This window comes from Bos javanicus, chromosome 28 (assembly GCF_032452875.1).
Source record: "Bos javanicus breed banteng chromosome 28, ARS-OSU_banteng_1.0, whole genome shotgun sequence".
Taxonomy (NCBI): Eukaryota; Metazoa; Chordata; class Mammalia; order Artiodactyla; family Bovidae; genus Bos; species Bos javanicus.
The window spans coordinates 15,548,311-15,569,448 of NC_083895.1; the positions used below are offsets into that span (position 1 = coordinate 15,548,311).

The following is a 21,138-nucleotide window of genomic DNA, read 5'->3' on the forward strand; positions in this document are numbered from 1 at the left end:
ATTCAGAATCTCTGCTTTTGGCTGGGGTAGGCTTGCCACAAGGCAAAGAAAAGAGAAGACAAATAGAAATCACAGAGTTGCTTTGGTTTGTCTGTGATGGTACAAATAGATGCAATCTATGGAAGGATTTTTTTTTTTAGTTCTTTAACTTGTGAAGAGATATAAAAAAACAGACTGTTCAGCTTTATATGACTCACATTTTAAAAACAATCAAAACATGGTGTATGTGGTCATAAAGGACCTTCATTCTTAGAAGATTTGCTAATATTTATCACTCTTTACAGAGCTATGTATACATTCCAGCAGTTTAAATGGAAACACATGTCTGAATCCAGGAACATATGTGCATCCCACAAACCATGAGTTGGAATCATCGATTCCATTCTTGATCACAGGTTAATGAGGTCTCTGAGTAACTAAATGGAGCACTTTTTAATCTCATTTTCTTCTTTAGCTCAATAAAGAGTATCTTCCTGAACAACAAGGGTCCGTGTCGGATTTGGATACTTACCATGGGAAAAAGCTCCTATAACTTAATAAAAGTGGAACAGCTCAAATGTCAGAAAAGTAGTTTTTAGTGTTTTGACCAGAGAGAAGAATAAATTACAGTCTACATTAGAATGAAGGAAAGGAGGAGTATTGAATTGTCCTCCAGGAACTTTCTTTTAGTTGCATATCTCCCATTTAAAAATAATAGCATTTGGGGAAACATTTAGGAACAAAAAATAAACCACATTGCTGGTTGTGAGCATCTTTGAAAAAATGCTTTTTTTCTTTCAGGGAAATGCAAATATGAAGGTTATATGTGCTTATTTTTAGGATGTCTTTTGGATTTTGACTCTGGGGGTATGTATCACAAACTGACATTGACATTAAAATCTCTCCTTGAGCTTAGTTTAAAATTGGACTATCCCTGCCCCTCATTTTTTTTTTTATTATTATTATCCTGATTTTAAAAAGATCTAAGCCCGGAAGTATAACTCGTGAATTCATACTAGCTCTCCCTGATGGGCTTTCTGGATGGCTCAGTGGTAAAGAATCCACCTGTGATGCAGAAGATACAGGAGACGCTGTGGATTCGATCCCTGGGTCAGGAAGATCCCCTGGAGGGGAGGGCATGGCAACCCACTCCAGTATTTCTGTCTGGAGAATCCCATGGACAGAGGAGCCTGGCAGGCTACAGTCCATAGGGTAGCAAAGAGTTGGACATGACTGAAGCGACTGAGCATGCACACTTCCTGATGAGAGGATTGGAAGAGGAGGACGAGACTTTTATGTATTATTTTGTTTTTTTTTTGTCAAAATATATGTAAAACTATAACAATATGATAACTATTTTCATTAATGATTTTCAAAAATGAAAAAATAAAACTTTAAATACCTTTAAGAGTAAAAATGGTTAGATTTCTACAAAGGGTTGAAACATAGTTTAACAACTGCTGGGATCATCAGATCTATTGTGTCAAATTTGGAGCCATAATGTATAGTTGTTCAGTTGACTCTACACTTAAAATTCTCCCCTGGAGTCACAGCTACTACTTAATTTCAAAGAGCTTCCTGGTTTTCTGTAGACTGTTTCGTTGTCTGTGTATTGCCAGGAAGATCCCCTGGAGGAGAGCATGGCAACCGACTCCAGTATTCTTGCCTGGAGAATCCCATGGACAGAGGAGCCTAGTGGGCTAAGTCCATAGGGTCACAAAGAGTTGGACACGACTTAAACAACTTAGCGTGCACACATACAATGTTTTATTTCCATTGATACTCTATTGGGGTAAAAGACTAACAGGGTATAGCAGATACATCCAACAATATCATGCCTTAAAGAACAGTTCTTTATTTTACTTTGATGTAACATTCCAAGGAGAGTATTCTAGCTTGGTGGGTAGTGCTGTCTCATGCTGTCAGTGAGAGACCCACATCTCTTCTATGACTGATTGTTCCTTAAGGCATGTATCTCATCTATATGGTTGAAGCTGGGTCATTACCATGGCCACATGTGAGCTGATGAGGAGGTGGAAGGTGCCCTGGTCTTAAGGTCCAGGTATGGGTCTGTCGTATGTCACTTGTTCTCACATGCTGTAGGAGAAAACTCATGTATGTGGCCTTATGTAACTGTAGTCATAGGGGTGGGAGGAGGAGTGTCTGGAGGAAATACTGATTTTACAAGTGCTGCCTAACAAAAGGCAGATTGTCAGGAAGAAGTAATGTGGTCAAGAGGGTAATGTCTCTGTATTATACTTTGAAACCTTTTGTATTATCTTGAGGGCTGCTGTAAAAGTGTACCACAGATTGAGTGACTCACACAATAAAATGGATTGTCTCACAGTTCTGGAGGCTGGAAGTTTAGGGTCAAGGTGTGGGCAGGGCTCTGCCTTCTGAGTGCTGAGAGAGAAACTGGTCCACGCCTCTCTCCTGGCTCCTGGAGATTTGCTCACCATCTTTGGTGTTCCTGGCTTCTAGAAGCTTCAACCTGATGTCTGCATGTGGAGTTCTCCCCGTGTGTGTCTGTCTGTGTCCAAATATCTCCTTTTTATAAGGACAGCAGCACTATTGGATTAGGGCTCAGTCTAGTGATCTTATCTCAATAATTACATCTACAGTGACCCAGTTTCCAGTCAGTTCGAATTTGAGGTACTTACTGGTGGTTAGGATTTCAACATTATGAATTTTGTGGGATATGGCTCAACCTATAATATCTTTTAATGGAGGAAATGATTTTGTATAAAATTTACTATAGTCAGAAAAATTTGGTAAAACTGTAAATGTTATCACATTTTGATACTCAGTTTGATTTATAGATTTTAATTTCTTAGTCACTTATACTAGAGACTTCCCTGGTGGCTCAGATGGTAAAGCAGTAAAGCCTACAACGTGGGAGACCCGGGTTGGGAAGATTTCCTGGAGAAGGAAATGATAACCCACTCCAGTATTCTTGCCTGGAAAATCCCATGGACGGAAGAGCCTGGTAGACTATACAGTCCATGGGGTCGCAAAGAGTCGGACACAACTGAGTGACTTCACTTTCACTTTCACTTATACTAAATCTTTTTCTTTCCTTATAGCAAGTCATTTTTACACTTGATCTTAGCCAAAAGGCCGAGAAGCAATAAAGCAAGTCATTTTTAAAAAAGTCTACTTAGTCATCCTACCTTTGAAAGAAAACTACTGTTTATACATTTGTTGACAGTCCCTAAGTTGTGTCTGACTCTTTGTGACCTCTTGGACTGCAGCATGCCTGGCTTCCCGGTATCTCCTGGAGTTTGCTCAAACTCATGTCCATTGAGTCATTGATACCATCCAACCTTCTCATCCTGTGTCACCCCCTTCTCCTCTTGCCTTCAATCATTCCCAGTATTGCCGTCTTTTCCAATGAGTTGGCTCTTTGCATCAGGTGGCCTAAGTATTGCAGCTTCAGCTTCAGCATCAGTCCTTCCGATGAATATTCAGAGTTGATTTCCTCTATGATTGACTGGTTTGATCTTCTTGCTGTCCAAGGGACTCTCAAGAGTCTTCTCCAGCACTGTTGTTTATATACTTCAGTCCTTTTTTCTATATATTAAAAATGTGTATAAAATGCTTTTTAATATTCTTTAATTGGCTGATGAGATTACAAATTAGACCATATTGGATACATCCCAGATGTTTTTCTATATTAGAATTTTGCACATTCTTCAGTAATTGTGTTTTTTATTCTTTGACTCTAACTATACTTACAAAAGGAGGGAATGGATTCAACTTTTATCGCTTTCTGTCTAGTTTTTGTCCACTTGTCATGGCAACTTTAATTGAAACACATGGAAATGATCTGCCAGGAGTTTTACAGTTCTATGGGCAGTTGTTCATGGCTTACTCACTGTCTGTCCTGTTTCCTTTAATCAGTTCTTTTTTACATTTCTCTTGTGAAATGACTATGGCGAGATCTTGGAGGGGAAAATGTGTTACACTGTATTAGGTGGGGATGAGTAAAGTGATTGTATTGCAAATGTGATTCATCAAAGCAAAATGCTTTAGGAATCTTGAATCCTGTTGGCTGAAGAGGGGAAAATCCAGTGAGTGTTGTAATTGATGAAACCAGATTTTCTGTTACATTGGGTTATATACATAATTTTTCCACAAAGCACACATCACATGTTTTAAATGTGGGGTATTTTATATCCTTAAAATACGTCAGTTAGAAAACTGATCTGTAAACTATGGTTTTTCAAAAGGGCTTATCACTAAGGCCAGTATAAATAAGAAACTGATGGTTTATGCGGTATATTTTTACTACCCTCAAGTTCATCTTTTTAGGCAAATAGATTACTTTTGTCATTTTGAGACTGGAAAGTAGCAAATGTTGTCTTCTGGGGTAAATTGCTTGGAGGAATAGCTGGCTCCCTTTGTATCTCAAAACAAGTACATTAGGTGGTCTTAGATGAGGACTACTTAAATATTTTTATTGGAAGGGAGACAGAAATGTCTAACTACAATTTCTTCTTTCTCCACTGGCCATTAATTTGTTTAGTTTGGATAGCTCATAGTCCTCTGGTCATAGAAATAACTTTTGATTTAATTATTTAAAAGTGCATTCACTTAACTGTAGCTCATGGTATGCTTTCTCTGACACTGAGGCTTTTTGCTTAAACATGTAAAATCAAATTTGATTTAAATAAAATTAGGATATTTGACATTGTAATCTCAGTATGTGTTTCAGTAGGGAATATATTCACGTCTTTTGCAATTCAGACATTTCCAAAAGATGTATGTACAGTGGAGTATTTGATGCCACGGTTGTGAAAATGGGCGGACAAGCCTGCAGAATGACAGGGTTGATTTCGATTCCAGACTTAAAGGTCGTCACCAATGGATGTCACCACAAACGGATAGTTAGGCCTTGCAGCTAACATTCAGGGATCCTGAGTTCTTACTCCTGATGACAGCTTTGTGACCCTGAGTGTAAGTTTCATTGAGAGAATCTATCCCTCTTCTCTTCTGCTGCTGCTGAATCGCTTCAGTCGTGTCCGACTCTGTGCGACCCCATGGATGGCAGCCCACGAGGCTCCCCCATCCCTGGGATTCTCCAGGCAAGAACACTGGAGTGGGTTGCCATTGCCTTCTCCATCCCTCTTCTCTTCTACAACTGACTAGAGGTGAGTGGCACATATACGACTTGGAAAAAAGAAACAACCCCCCCAAACAGGTTATCTGGTCATCTTTTGCTTGCTTATTTATTTTTCAAAATTTTGATTGGAGTATAGTTGATTTACAGTGTTGTGCCAGTTTCGTGTGTACAGCAAAGTGGATCAGTTATGTGGATATATATATATATATATCTCCACTCCTTTTTAGATTCTTTTTGCATATGGTCATCTTTTAGAAAGTTGTTTAAGGTAAGAACCTGTCCTGTTTTTGTATCTTTTAATTTGCTTTCTGTTTTCCAGGAGAGTCTAGCAGTTAAGGGTTAGTGAGAAAAGATTCAGAAAAAAGACCATCTTATGTGATTTGCTCGGAGAAGGCAATGGCACCCCACTCCAGTGCTCTTGCCTGGAAAATCCCATGGATGGAGGAGCCTGGTAGGCTGCAGTCCATGGGGTCGTGAAGAGTCGGACATGACTGAGCGACTTCACTTTCACTTTTCACTTCCATGCATTGGAGAAGGAAATGGCAACCCACTCCAGTGTTCTTGCCTGGAGAATCCCAGGGACGGGGGAGCCTGGTGGGCTGCCGTCTATGGGGTTTCACAGAGTCGGACACGGCTGAAGTGACTTAGCAGCAGCAGCAGCAGCATGTGATTTGCTCATTCTCTGTTCTTAGTGTCCTCTAAGTTCTATCTTTGTGTTGATTTGAACAAGATGAGCCTGGTGTCAAGCCTGTGTTCTTGAGCATGTTGTACAGTTACCTGTTGAGTTCTGTCATCGTGTCCAGTTTTCTTTGGCAGTCATTTCACGCTGCTTTATGAGAACCACATTTGCTCTTTTATTCCTCTCTCTGCAGAAATGGAAATAGGGGATGCAATTGAGATTCCTTTAAACTGGGTGTTTGATGGCCACGAATATACCCTAATTGCTACTATGATTTTTTAAAGTGACTAATAATAGTGAACGTGAAAAGTGAAAGTTGCTTAGTAGTGTCTGACTCTTTGTGACCACATGGACTACAGAGTACATGGAATTCTCCAGGCCAGAATACTAGAGTGGGTAGCCTTTTGCATCTCCAGGGGATCTTCCCAACCCAGGGGTTGAACCCAGGTCTCCCTCATTGCAGGCAGATTCTTTACGAGCTGAGCCACCTGGGAAGCTTTGTTAAATAATAGTTAACTATTATTTAATAGTTAAATAATATTAGTTAACTATTATTAAAAATAATTAAAACTTATTTAAATAATTATTTAAAAAGTTATTAAATAAAGTTATTATTTAACTAAATAAATTAAGAAGTTATCAAATAAAAAACTATTAAAAGTTATTTAAAATAACTTTTAAGTTATTAAATAATTAGAAGTTAAATAATTATTTAATAGCTAAATAATAGTTAAGTATTATTTAAAGCAATACCATATGAAAGTTTAGTTGTAACTGATGAGAATGTCCTTCTCTCTTCCTAAATCCAGACTCAAAGGATTGGATGCTGTGGAAAATCAAATTGAGTTTATGATTGGATTATTATGTAGGCCTTAAAAATCATGCTTTTGCCATCAGTATTTAGTCACTTGGGAAATGGATTATCATATCAATACAAAAATCAGGACAAAAGGCATATAAATAGGTTGACTCAAATTTTGTTATATATATTTGTGCCTTGAAAGATTACTAAGAAATTATTGTAAGATGTTAAGTTCTGTCTCAATGGTGAGAATATGATTGATTTGTATTATTTAAACTTTTTATGGATTGAACCCGTGTTATTTTTAAAATCAAGATTAATCACCACTGCCACCACCTCATGGAGAAAAACAGATCATAATGGCTGATCTAGGTTGAGGTTGTCCATGAATACATAAATTATTGCCAATTTGTAGAACACACGACATTTTGTTGAGAGAAGTGTCAAAGGTCTTTTGATTCTGCCTCCCATGAAGTACTGAAGTTCCTTCTGTATCACCTACAGCAGGTATAAAGACTGTACAGGTCTCACATACGTATACAAGGCAAATAATTTTTAGTCAGTGCTGATTTTCAGAAAGTTTCCACCTTTCTTTCATCCACGTGCTCTTCTTGTTTTGCCATTTGGAGGTATAAAAATTTTTTTTGAAGATTTTTAAAAATAACATCTTTATGTCTTCAGACTAAAGATAACTTCAATTTTATTTATCATATGCCTTAATTTTCGTACCACTTACCATTCTATTCTCTTTTAGAAGCAGGATCAATGTTGTATGTTAATGTGGCAACAATATCTGTACAGTATTTTGAGTATAGGCTGATGAGTACAGTTATCAGATCAGATCAGTCTCTCAGTCGTGTCCGACTCTTTGCGACCCCATGAATTGCAGCACGTCAGGCCTCCCTGTCCATCACCAACTCCCGGAGTTCACTGAGACTCACGTCCATTGAGTCAGTGATGCCATCCAGCCATCTGATCCTCTGTCATCCCCTTCTCCTCCTGCCCCCAATCCCTCCTAGCATCAGAGTCTTTTCCAATGAGTCAACTCTTCACATGAGGTGGCCAAAGTACTGGAGTTTCAGCTTTAGCATTATTCCTTCCAAAGAAATCCCAGGGCTCATCTCCTTCAGAATGGACTGGTTGGATCTCTTTGCAGTCCAACATACTCTCAAGAGTCTTCTCCAACACCACAGTTCGAAAGCATCAATTCTTCGGCGCTCAGCCTTCTTCACAGTCCAACTCTCACATCCATACATGACCACAGGAAAAACCATAGCCTTGACTAGACGAACCTTTGTTGGCAAAGTAATGTCTCTGCTTTTGAATATGCTATCTAGGTTGGTCATAACTTTCCTTCCATGGAGTAAGCGTCTTTTAATTTCATGGCTGCAGTCACCATCTGTAGTGATTTTGGAGCCCAGAAAAATAACGTCTGACACTGTTTCCACTGTTTGCCCATCTATTTCCCACGAAGTGGTGGGACCGGATGCCATGATCTTCATTTTCTGAATGTTGAGCTTTAAGCCAACTTTTTCACTCTCGTCTTTCACTTTCATCAAGAGGCTTTTGAGTTCCTCTTCACTTTCTGCCATAAGGGTGGTGTCATCTGCATATGTGAGGTTATTGCTATTTCTCCCGGCAATCTTGATTCCAGTTTGTGTTTCTTCCAGTCCAGCGTTTCTCATGATGTACTCTGCATATAAGTTAAATAAACAGTGTGACAATATACAGCCTTGATGAACTCCTTTTCCTGTTTGGAACCAGTCTGTTGTTCCATGTCCAGTTCTAACTGTTGCTTCCTGACCTGCATACAGATTTCTGAAGAGGCAGGTCAGGTGGTCTGGTATTCCCATCTCTTTCAGAATTTTCCACAGTTTATTGTGATCCACACAGTCCAAGGCTTTGGCATAGTCAATAAAGCAGAACTAGATGTTTTTCTGGAACTCTCTTGCTTTTTCGATGATCCAGCGGATGTTGGCCATTTGATCTCTGGTTCCTCTGCCTTTTCTAAAACCAGCTTGAACATCAGGAAGTTCACAGTTCACATATTGCTGAAGCCTGGCTTGGAGAATTTTAAGCATTACTTTACTAGCGTGTGAGATGAGTACCGTTGTGCGGTAGTTTGAGCATTCTTTGGCATTGCCTTTCTTTGGGATTGGAATGAAAACTGACCTTTTCCAGTCCTGTGGCCACTGCTGAGTTTTCCAAATTTGCTGGCATATTGAGTGCAGCACTTTCACAGCATCATCTTTCAGGATTTGGAATAGCTCAACTGGAATTCCATCACCTCCACTAGCTTTGTTCATAGTGATGCTTTCTAAGGCCCACTTGACTTCACATTCCAGGAGGTCTGCCCTAGGTCAGTGATCACACCATCATGATTATCTGGGATGTGAAGATCTTTTTGTACAGTTCTTCTGTGTATTCTTGCCACCTCTTCTTAATATCTTCTGCTTCTGTTAGGTCCATACCATTTCTGTCCTTTATCGAGCTCATCTTTGCATGAAATGTTCCTTTGATATCTCTGATTTTCTTGAAGAGATCTCTAGTCTTTCCCATTCTGTTGTTTTCCTCTATTTCTTTGCACTGATCACTGAGGAAGGCTTTCTTATCTCTTCTTGCTATTCTTTGGAACTCTGCATTCAGATGTTTATATCTTTCCTTTTCTCCTTTGCTTTTCGCTTCTCTTCTTTTCACAGCTATTTGTCAGGCCTCCCCAGACAGCCATTTTGCTTTTTTGCATTTCTTTTCTATGGGAATGGTCTTGATCCCTGTCTCCTGTACAATGTCACGAACCTCATTCCATAGTTCATCAGGCACTCTATCTATCAGATCTAGGCCCTTAAATCTATTTCTGACTTCCACTGTATAATCATAAGGGATTTGATTTAGGTCATACCTGAATGGTCTAGTGGTTTTCCCTACTTTCTTCAATTTAGGTCTGAATTTGGCAATGAGTTCATGGTATGAGCCATAGTCAGCTCCTGGTCTTTTTTTTGCTGACTGTATAGAGAGGCCATAGTATAGATATGATCCAGAATTAGCTAAAGGCTATGTAATCTTCAGGCACTGAGTTGGCTGTTTTTTTTTTTTTTTTTGCTATTCTTCACCCAAATAAAGAGAAATGTTTGCCTCATATTGTCATTGCTAGGTACATAATATAAAATTAAGGATACTAGATTTCTGACTAGCAGGTAAGCCCACTTAGAAATTGCTCACATGCTCTGTCACTGTAATCTGACCTGACCTTTGGCTTGGAGATCACATGGCAGTTAAGGTGGCCAGAACGTGCAAATGTGGGGAGCATCGCTTTGAAAGAGTTCACCTATCCTGGTTCTGTGTAGTGGGAACTCCTGCATGATTTTCTTTCTTCATTATGGACCCCATAAGGTTCCCCAGAAAAGGGCTTGACCACAGCATGACAGCCTAATGGGGTAAAGCAGTGACTCTTCGTGTGACTTGAGAGAATGCTGTGACATTTAGTAAAGAGCTTTAAACTTTACTGCTTTAAAATGGGTGTACAGGGACTTCCCTGGATAAGACTTTGCCTTCCAATGCATAGGGCATGGGTTTGCTCCCTAGTTGGGGAGCTGAGATCCCACAGGCCTCCTGGCCAAAAACATAAAACAGAAGAAATATTGTAACATTCAATAAAGACTTTAAAAATGGTCCACATCAAGATTCCTTAAAAAACTGGAAATAGAACTGTCATCAGTTCAGTTCAGTCGCTCAGTCGTGTCCGACTCTTAGCGACCCCATGAATCGCAGCAAGCGAGGCCTCCCTGTTCATCACCATCTCCCGGAGTTCACTCAAACTCACATCCATCAAGTCGGTGATGCCATCCAGCCATCTCATCCTTTGTCGTCCCCTTTTCCTCCTGCCCCCAATCCCTCCCAGCATCAGAGTCTTTTCCAATGAGTCAGCTCTTCACATGAGGTGGCCAAAGTACTGGAGTTTCAGCTTTAGCATCATTCCTTCCAAAGAAATCCCAGGGCTGATCTCCTTCAGAATGGAGTGGTTGGATCTCCTTGCAGTCCAATGGACTCTCAAGAGTCTTCTCAACACCACAGTTCAAAAGCATCAATTCTTCAGCACTCAGCTTTCTTCACAGTCCAACTCTCACATCCATACAGGACCACTGGAAAAACCATAACCTTGACTAGATGGACCTTTGTTGGCAAAGTAATGTCTCTGCTTTTGAATATGCGATCTAGGTTGGTCATAACTTTCCTTCCAAGGAGTAAGTGTCTTTTAATTTCATGGCTGCAGTCACCATCTGTAGTGATTTTGGAGCCCAGAAAAATAAAGTCTGACACTGTTTCCACTGTTTCCCCATCTATTTGCCATGAAGTGATGGGACCAGATGCCATGATCTTCGTTTTCTGAATGTTGAGCTTTAAGCCAACTTTTTCACTCTCGTCTTTCACTTTCATCAAGAGGCTTTTGAGTTCCTCTTCACTTTCTGCCATAAGGGTGGTGTCATCTGCATATGTGAGGTTATTGATATTTCTCCCGGCAATCTTGATTCCAGCTTGTGCTTCTTCCAGTCCAGCGTTTCTCATGATGTACTCTGCATATGAGTTAAATAAGCAGGGTGACAATATACAGCCTTGACGTACTCCTTTTCCTATTTGGAACCAGTCTGTTGTTCCATGTCCAGTTCTAACTGTTGCTTCCTGACCTGCATATAGGTTTCTGAAGAGGCAGGTCAGGTGATCTGGTATTCCCATCTCTTGAAGAATTTTCCACATGACCCAGCAGTCCCACTGCTGGACATACACACTGAGGAAACCAGAATTGAAAGAGACACTTGTACCCCAGTGTTCATTGCAGCACTGTTTACAATAGCCAGGACATGGAAGCAACCTAGATGTCCATCAGCAGATGAATGGATAAGAAAGCTGTGGTACATATCCATAATGGAGTATTACTCAGCCATTAAAAAGAATGTATTTGAATCAGTTCTAATGAGGTGGATGAAACTGGAGCCTATCATACAGAGTGAAGTAAGCCAGAAGGAAAAGCACCAATACAGTATACTAACGCATATATATGGAATTTCGAAAGAAGGTAATGATAACCCTGTATGCGAGACAGCAAAAGAGACACAGATGTATTGATCAGTCTTTTGGACCCTGTGGGAGAGGGTGAGGGCAGGATGATATGGGAGAATGGTAGTGAAACATGTAAAATATCATATGTGAAACGAATTGCCAGTCCAGGTTTGATGCATGATTCAGGGTGCTCGGGGTTGGTGCACGGGGATGACCCAGAGGGATGGGATGGGGAGAGAGGTGGGAGTGGGGTTCAAGATGGGGAACACATGTACACCTGTTGCGGATTCATGTCAATGTATGGCAAAAGCAATAGAATATTGTAAAGTAAAATAAATAAATTAATTAATTAAAAAAATAAAAAAATAAACAAATATCTTTTACTAAATTTGAAAAAAAATGGTCCACCCCCTCTCCCACCCCCCCCCCAAATAAAATAAATGGGTTTATAGAAGCATTGGCATGTTGAAAAATTGGGTGTGATGGTGATGTCATTTTCTTCTAGGTAATGATCTGAATAGTGTTGAATTGGTTTTTTTTTTTTTTTTTTGTATTTTCAAGGTCAGACAGCTGGTTGGTAGCAGCCAGGACCTGAAGATGCTTTTTGGACTTTGATTGTTGTTAATAAAATATAAATTATTTTCTTTAAACTGTTGATTAGCATGCTCTCTTGAGCATGTAGACTGTGCCTGTATAGTGAGAAAAGTTCTGGCTAAAGCTGTAAGTTTTGCTGACTAGGGCTCTGAATTAGGTTCATTGTGGTTCATTAGAGGGACAGCCAAAGGGCTGGAGGCAAATTAATATGGTAAAATAAATGGTAAGGATTTTGTAATCCTTTGTATTTTGTTTGAACAGTCAGGTTTCAAGATCATCTTAAGGTTGGTTCTTCTGAAGTTGGCACCTGTCATTTCACTATTTTACTTTATCCAGGAGACATACAATAATGGCTTATTGTCATCTTATGAGTCAGTCTTTCCTTCAATTTAGGAATCCTTCCTGGTTTCTTAAAGAACAGCCTTTTACCTGATGTATTTAACATTTTGCATTTTATTTTGACTAAATAGATTGCTTTAGGGTTTGTCCTTTGGCTAATTCAGCTGTTATCTTGCTTTGTCTCTGGTTAGTACTTTTAAGTGTATGGACTTTGTCATTTATGTGATTATATGCCTGTCTTTTCATGTCCCCTCCCATGGAAAGGAGAGGAGCAGGCTGTGTTTTGTCATCACCTGTTTTCTGGCTCTTCCAGCCTCAGCCAATGGGCCTAGATGTGGCACCAGATCCAAAGATGAACCTTCTGTAGATACCGGCCATGACCTGTGTGGCTTGCTTTGAAAACTCTGAGCGAGACTTGTCCCTAACAGATTGGGGAAGCTAAGACCTAGAGTGGCTGTGGGACTGTGGACGGAAATGTCATGATGCTGGGTGGGGTCGTGGAGAAGCCAGCAGTGGCCGTATGGGCCACGGGTAAGCTCTGGGGTTATAGGAAGGAGAAGCTGAGGCAGCAGAAGAAACCAGTCCACAGAAGGAAATGCGGTACAAAACAAAAACAACTTGAGCAGCAGATATACCGGAAGTGATTCATGCCTCTGGTGGGGAGCTGGCCGTTTGTGACATTTCTCAAGTTTGAATCGATGGGTGTCTTTGCAGTCTTCTTCCTTTCTCTTGATGTGGTTGAGAAACTGGAAAGCCTTGTAATTAAGTTTCAGATGGAAATGTATAAAAGGTATTCGATTGCTTGAATAATTTCATAATTATCCTCTTCAAAGGGAATCCCTGGTGGATTGGCAGTGAAGAATCTGCCTACAATGCAGTAAACTCCCTGCTTTTCAGGAGTCAAGGGTTCGATTCCTTGGTTGGGAAGATTCTCTGGAGTAGGACATGGCAACCCACTCTAGTATTCTTACCTGGGAAATGCATGGACAGAGGAGCCTGGTGGGCCACAGTCCATTAGGTCACGAGAGTCTGACACAGCTTAGTGACTAAACCACCACCTCTTCAAAAGGTTATGCTTGTACTTGTTAACAAAATTTGGTGTGTGTATGTGTAGAATAGTTTAACCCTTCAATGAGTATCTCCAATTAAGTTGCATCTTTAAAGGAGCAATGCTCTCTAAATAAGACATAAGACATCCTTCCACAACGGGTCATTATATTATGTATATAGTAGCACATACACATGAATTCTATTCAGACAGAGTGCTCATCATATTTGGTTGTGGTTTAGTGGCTAAGTCATGTCTGACTCTTGTGACCCCTTGGACTGTAGCCCACCAAGCTCTTCTGTCTGTGAGATTTCCCAGGTAAGCATACTGGCGTGGGTTGCCATTCCCTTCTCCAGGGGATCTTCCTGACACAGGGATCGAACCCCAGTTTTCTGCATTGCAGATGGATTCTTTACCGTTTGAGCCACCAGGGAAGTTCATTCATCACATACTGGTATGGTATGTTTTCATGTATAAAAATATACCATACCAGTATATGATGAACACTCTGAATAGAATTCATATATATATGTGTGTGTATTTGTGTGTGTGTGTGTGTGTATATATATATATATACACATATATGTATTTGTATAGGAATAGTATTCTTATTCCCTGGTGGCTCAGGTGGTAAAGCATCTGCCTACAATGCGGGAGACCCAGGTTCGATCCCTGGGTTGGGAAGATCCTCTGGAGAAGGCAATGGCACCCCACTCCAGTACTCTTGCCTGGAAAATCCCATGGATGGAGGAGTGTCGTAGGCTACAGTCCATGGGGTCTCAAAGAGTCGGACACGACTAAGCGGCTTCACTTCGACTTTCTCTTTTCAGTATTCTTATTCAGGGTGTTTCTTTTTGGTAGCCAGTTGCCAGCATTATTTAAAGAATCATAAGGTCATCATTGCTGTTAATATCTTTGGTGGAAAAAGGTTGTGCTGTCCTTATTTTCCAAAATGGTTTTCTTGTGGTCTTTTACTGTACATTGTGGGATTTCCTCCTTCACCTTGGACATTGGCACTAACATGGTTTTAGTCAGTGTTATACTTTTTGAGGGAAGTTTATAGTCAGCCAGCAAGCAGAGTGATTAGTACAGTTGTACAACATTTTCTGTGTTTCTTAGTAGTGGTTAGGGAGAACACGTGGTTACTCTTTGCCTCTTTAAGTAACATTATCCTTGAATTAAATTGTTAAATATCCCGAATGTTACACTCTTACTTTGTATGTTCAGCAGTCCTGGCTTGTCCAAACTAGTTCTTTGGCAGGTTTTTATTTAGTTGGAGGCAAATTCCTTCTTGAAAGGAGCTGCCTTTTGTCACTGTAAGTGGTAAAAAAAAAAAAAAAAAAGATTTCATTACCTCTTTTTCCCCCTTGGTGAAATCAAAATGATCTAGGAGGAGTGTATAAGCGTGCCTTTCTTCCTTAGCATTTATTACTTTTAGTACATTTGTCACCCTAGATTATCATTTACTTACTAAAATTTTCTGCTTCTTAATGGTTAGAGTGATGATGATTGGGAATGAAGGAATTTAGCCAGAGATGAAACCAACTACAGGCAAATATTATGTACAGAGGCTTCTGTGTTTCCTTCTCGGTTTTCTTTTTTGAGTTCACAATCAATTAGTTTTTTGACAGAGGGGGAAAAAAAAATCTTCAATTCCCATGTGCCTGTTTACTTTGGAGTTACCAAGAAACCTGAATCCCATGCGAATAAGAAAACTTTAAACTCAGTGAGCTTGGAGTTGTTTTCTTAAATAGAACTTCTTCCTGTTATATTTTTCTATGGGATTTTCCAAGACAATGGCCCAAATCCACGTGTAAGTCGCTAGGAGGTGCTGTTTGGGAAGCTCTGTGGTGTGGTCCCTAGGTTGGTAGGTTGGGAGAGCCTAAATTTTTCCTGGTTTCAGCCAGTATATTGAGAGGGAATATTAACAAAGTGGAGGAAATAGTATATTTCAGTATTTAATTGGAACATGAACGTGTGTTTCTTCTCATTTGTGAGTAGCACTTCACTTTAGCTTCCCTCTCACACATTAAAAAATACAGTGTTAACCTCATAATCTATCAACCTGGAGACTTCTTCTGTTACCTTCAGATTTTATGGAAATACTAAAGTGAAGAAAGTGAAGTTGCTCAGTCGTGTCTGACTCTTTGTGGCCCCATGGACTGTAGCCTACCAGGCTCCTCTGTTCATGGGATTTTCCAGGCAAAAGTACTGGAGTGGGTTGCTATTTCCTTCTCCAATGGAAATACTAGAGAAGAAATAATTTCTGCCTTCAGAGAGCGTTTAAGCAGAAGGGAATGATGTTCCCAAGAAGAGGTTAGAATGAAAGATTAAGTACAGGCTTTATAAAGATGCTCTTGAGAATCCCTTGGACTGCAAGGAGATCCAACCAGTCCATCCTAAAGGAGATCAGTCCTGGGTGTTCATTGGAAGGACTGATGTTGAAGCTGAAACTCCAGTACTTTGGCCACCTGATGTGAAGAGCTGACTCATTTGAAAAGACCCTGATGCTGGGAGGGATTGAGGGTAGGAGGAGAAGGGGACAACACAGGATGAGGTGGTTGAATGGCATCACCGGCTCAATGGACATGAGTTTGGGTATGCTCCGGGAGTTGGTGATGGACAGGGAGGCCTGGCATGCTGCAGTTTTTGGGGTCTCCAAGAGTCGGACACGACTGAGTGACTGAACTGAACTGAACTTACAAAGATGCTAAGGAGGCCATTTGTGAGACAGTTTCTACCCTCCCTGTGAACTCAATACTGTCCAGGTGCAGGACTGTGGGAGAAGAGAAGGTTTCCATCTGACCCTTGTCCTCAGAAGGGTCACACTTAAGGAGAAGTGGCACTGGGTTGCCGGCCAGCATGGCGACAGTAATAGAGAAAACAGAAGGAGTGATTTGTTCTACTCAGAAAAGTCAGGGAAGGCTGCCCTCAGGAGAAAGTGTTTGAGTAGGAAAGGTAAAGGGTGTATGTTGATTAAGATTAGGGCAGGCCTTGTGGAAGAGTTTCTGAGCAGAGAGCAGGGTTGAGATTAGATTAAGGTGTTTCCTAGACCATTCCACCACCTACATAGTTTAATGGAGGCAAGATGGAAAGGCAGTCCTTGCGGAAAGGACCGCCTGAGTGCCTTTGCAATGGCAAAATAACCGACTGTGGAGAGAGGACTTCCCTGGTGGCCCAGTGGTTAAGAATATGCATGCCAGTACAGGGAACATGGGTTCGATCCCTGGTCCGGGAAGTTCTCACACGCTGCGGGACATCTGAGCCCGTGTGCCATGGCTACTCGTGTGCCACGTGTGCTCTAGAGCTTGTGCTCCGCCACCAGAGAAGTCCCTTCAGTAAACCCGAATACCGCGACTAGAGAAAGCCTGAGCAAAGCATCGCGGACCCTGCACAGTAGGAAGAGAAGGACAGTGTAGAAAGTTTTTCTGTCCTATGACCTAGAGAGCAAATGAGTTAAAAGTGATATATATATATATGTATATGTAATGGCACCTGACTCCAGTATTCTTGCCTGGAAAATCATGGACGGAGGAGCCTGGTAGGCTGCAGTCCATGGGGTCTCTAGGAGTCGGGCACGACTGAGCGACTTCACTTTCACTTTCATGCACTGGAGAAGGAAATGGCAACCCACTCCAGTGTTCTTGCCTGGAGAATCCCAGGGACGGGGAGCCTGGTGGGCTGGCGTCTATGGGGTCCCACAGAGTTGGACACGACTGAAGTGACTTAGCATAGCATAGTGTATATATATGTATATAATTATATTATTTTCTGAGCTAATTATGCAGAATGAAATGGAAGGTTGAGAGGGTGAGTAGAAGGTTTGGAAGTTCAGATTAAATTTAGGAAATCATACTGTTGTATTCATTGTGCATTGAAAGATGATGAGAATTAAAGATGATAGCCAGGATAACCAGACATTTTGTGTTGATTTGTTTTGCAGCTTCTGACTTCTTTGTAAGTGCTGGGTTGAGGGATTTATTATTACTTTTTTCTTCCGTCTCCTTTCCTGGAGGGGAAATGCATTCCCAGGAAGATTAACTTTTAAATGTGCTTTGAAACATGGGTTTTCAACTATTGTAATACCTTCATTGAATTTTGGATGATAACATTTCCAAGTTTGGAATGATGGCTATAAAATAAATAACATCATTTAACTAACCTCCTGTGATAGGCAGTTTTAAAAACTGTATTTTCCAGGAAGACAGTTGAAAGCTTTGGCTTTGCAGTTTACTTCTGGCTGTGTTTTATGGGAATCAAACTAGAACTTGAGACCAGTGATTCCAATTTGGCAAATATTAGAAAATTTGGTTCTGTTTGTTTAAAATGAAAACTTCTCTTAAAGAAATTGTTGGCCATCAACGATTTAGCATATTCTAGTAATAGCATTAAACCGCCATTATGCAGTGATGAACAAGTACAGAGAAGCCTAGGAATATTCGAGATCCAGTATTACATGCAAAATAAATATAGCCAATTCTTTTTTCAGATGAAGAGTTTCCAACTGAATTAAGTGGAATTCATATTCCCTTTCCCATTTCCCCAAACTCTACTATTAACCATTTTAGAGTTAGCAGACTCTTCATCTATAACCATGTGCTTAACCCTCATTGGTATAGGTTTGCCTGAGGACCTTTTAAAACCTATTGATGGCTAAACTAGAGATTCTGGTTTAATTGTTCTGGAAGTAAAGCTTGAGCATTAGTGGTTTTTTTTTTCCCCCCACAAACTGCCAAAGTGACTTAAATTTGCAGCCAAGGTTGGGAGCCACTGATGTGGCATGTGGGCAAGTGCAAAGAGAAATTATAAATTTGTGTTGGTCTCTAATGCTGATTAAAAGGAAGGAATTGTATATATTTTGTGTGTTTGTGTCAATTATCAATGGGTTTCACTTTCTGATGAGTTTCATTCTCTTAGGACTAAATGCTCCATGGTACGATTTCCAAGGGAATATAACTGTGGAACGCTAGTTCTATATTATGTTAATAAATATTGTACTTTTAAAAGTTCCATGTTTAGGTAAGTTTGAGGAATGCTGTTATGTTCAATTAAAACAGGTTCTTTCCTGCAGAACTGCCTGCAGCCACTAATGTGTTAGTTATTTCTAATTTGTGAATTTGTTAGAGGAATATATATTATGCAACATTTCATAATATTTTTTTGGGGTGAAAAGATTGTTTAATTTTATAGACTATCAGTGAATCATTTAGAAATTCATTTTTCCCCACCAACCAAGATTTGTGTTAGGGCTGGATATAATGCAGTCTTACAAAGGAGGCTTTCTTTCTTTTTTTTTTTTAAACTTTTTATTTTATATTGGGGTATAGTGGCTCAGACAGTAAAGAATCTGCCTGCAGTGCAGGAGACCCGGGTTCTAACCCTGGGTCAGAAAGATGCCCTGGAGGAGGGCATGGCAACCCACTTCACTATCCTTGCCTGGAGAATTCCATGGATACAGGACTTGTTGCGCTACAGTCCGTGGGGTTGTAGAGTTGGACACGACTGAGCGACTAACAGTTTCCCTTTCACATAGCTGATTAACAATACTGTGATAGTTTCAGGTGAGCGGCAACAAAGGAGGCTTTCTTAAAAAATATATATCCTCAGTGGGCTTTTATGATACAGGTGAGAGTGTAAATCATGTCAAAGTACATGATTTTTGCCTAAAACACAACCATTACCCTTTGATAACTGTGCTCAGTTTCTTTAACATCTCTCCACTGCCTGCCAGAAAAAGCTAAATGTCTACCCTTTGGCATTGGATGTTCATTACAGTCTGGTTCCTTCCTGCTTATCCTTCTTCCCTTTCCTGATTTGTGCCATACCCTCATTCTGAATCAACCAGTGGATCAAACAAATGAGAGGTGTCAGTATTGTAAAGAACTAAACTAGGAGCCGTGAGAGCTGAGTTCAAGTCACAAACCATGAACTCTTAGGCAAGTCATTTGGTTGTTGAGACTCACTGCTCTTACTTAAAAAAATGGGGTCTGTTCATCATAGAATTAGTGTTAAAAGTCAGTTGAAACTGAGCAGTTCCAAATTGGTTGAAATTGAAAAGCTTTGAGCAAATGTGAGACGTGATGGGATTCTTCTGAGGTCGTCCTGTATGGGTGCTTGCGTCTTTGAGATTGAGATAAGCCTGCAGAGCTTTATTGTTTCAGGATGGGACTCCATGTCTTTACTTCTTTATATTCTGGCTGCACCACGTGCCTCGCAGGTTCCCCGATCAGAGATCAAACCAAGGCCCACAGCAGTGAAAGCGTGCAGTCCTAACCACTGGACCGCCAGGGGGTTCCCAGGATAGAGTCCCCATATTTTTAATTGCTTGAGAACAAAAGCCACATACACGTCTATAATATTTGTGATAACTTTTTTCAGTTTAGTATTAGTAGTAGTAACTTTTATTTGGGAATACCACTTGTCTGGATTCTTATGTGGAGAAAAGATTCCATTTGTTTATTTTTTATTGAAATATATTAATTTTTTTTTTTGGTATTTGACAGTAAGAATATTTTCTTCCTCAGTGGTTTTTTCCCCCCTTTTTGTTTCCTTGAGGTGATGTCAGTGGTGCCAAGTTTTCATGCAGTGGGATAGTTTGCACTGTTATTACTAGAAATCCTCATGCCACATTGTTTCAGGGTGGAGAATTGTCAGGGAAGGATGGGCTGTGGCTGGGGGAGGTTTGCTACCAATAAAAAATCATCAGGGCCAACCAGAGTCTCATTTTGGATGCAAAAATCTTTCTGTTCTGCTTGGCAGAAGAAGATAAAAAGAAAATCTAGGCAACTCTTTGATTCAGGAGCTGCCAGTTCTCTCTGGGCGCACGGAATGTTTCGTGTCTCAGCCACAAGAATTTGCCATTTTGGTTCACGTGTGCGTTGTCTTCCCTCCTCACGCCTGCTCTGCTTTCAGCTTGTGGCTTCATGGCTCTTGGCTCTGAGCCATAAGAGTCCTTTGAAGACCACTCATGAACCACTTTTTCTGCAGCCACTTGGCCTGTTAGTAGGGGGTATGAGCCATGCATCATGATGGTTTTGAAAGCTTTTATTGAACATTGACTGTGGGGCACTGTTAGGCCTCTACAAGAACGTGACAAGATGGGAGATTCTGTTGGTTGCTGATTATGAGTGGAGGTATTTATTTGGGGATCAGTATAGGTTTGGATAGGGGCTTCTCAGTGGGTAAAGAATCTGCCTGCAGTGCAGGAGACATAAGTTCGATCCTTGGGTGAGGGAAGATCCCCTGGAGGAGGGCATGGCAACCTGCTCCAGTGTCCTTGCTTGGAGAATCCCGTGGACAGAGGAGCCTGGCGGGCTGTAGTCCATGTGACCACAGAGTTGGACACGACTGAGCGACGGAGCACCACCACCGCATAGGTTTGGATGTTGTAACTGGCAGTTAATTGGTACAGGCATGATGGACCAGTACTGTGGGGAGCCAGGGGAGCCACTTAATGGGGCCTGTAAGGTGAAGAAGACCAGGCATGTTGGACAGATATGAGACACGAAGATACAGGGATG

General features: G+C 40.7%; 1 protein-coding gene and 1 non-coding gene across 4 annotated transcripts in view; both read left to right on the forward strand.

Annotated features, from left to right (window-relative positions):
* The window catches only part of BICC1 (BicC family RNA binding protein 1), a 351,357-nt gene that overhangs the window by 107,240 nt on the left and 222,979 nt on the right, over positions 1 to 21,138 (forward strand). The gene's annotated exons all lie outside the window — the stretch shown is intronic.
* TRNAC-ACA (transfer RNA cysteine (anticodon ACA)) lies at positions 14,231 to 14,302 on the forward strand. The gene has a single exon. It is a non-coding gene; the product is annotated as a tRNA-Cys (tRNA).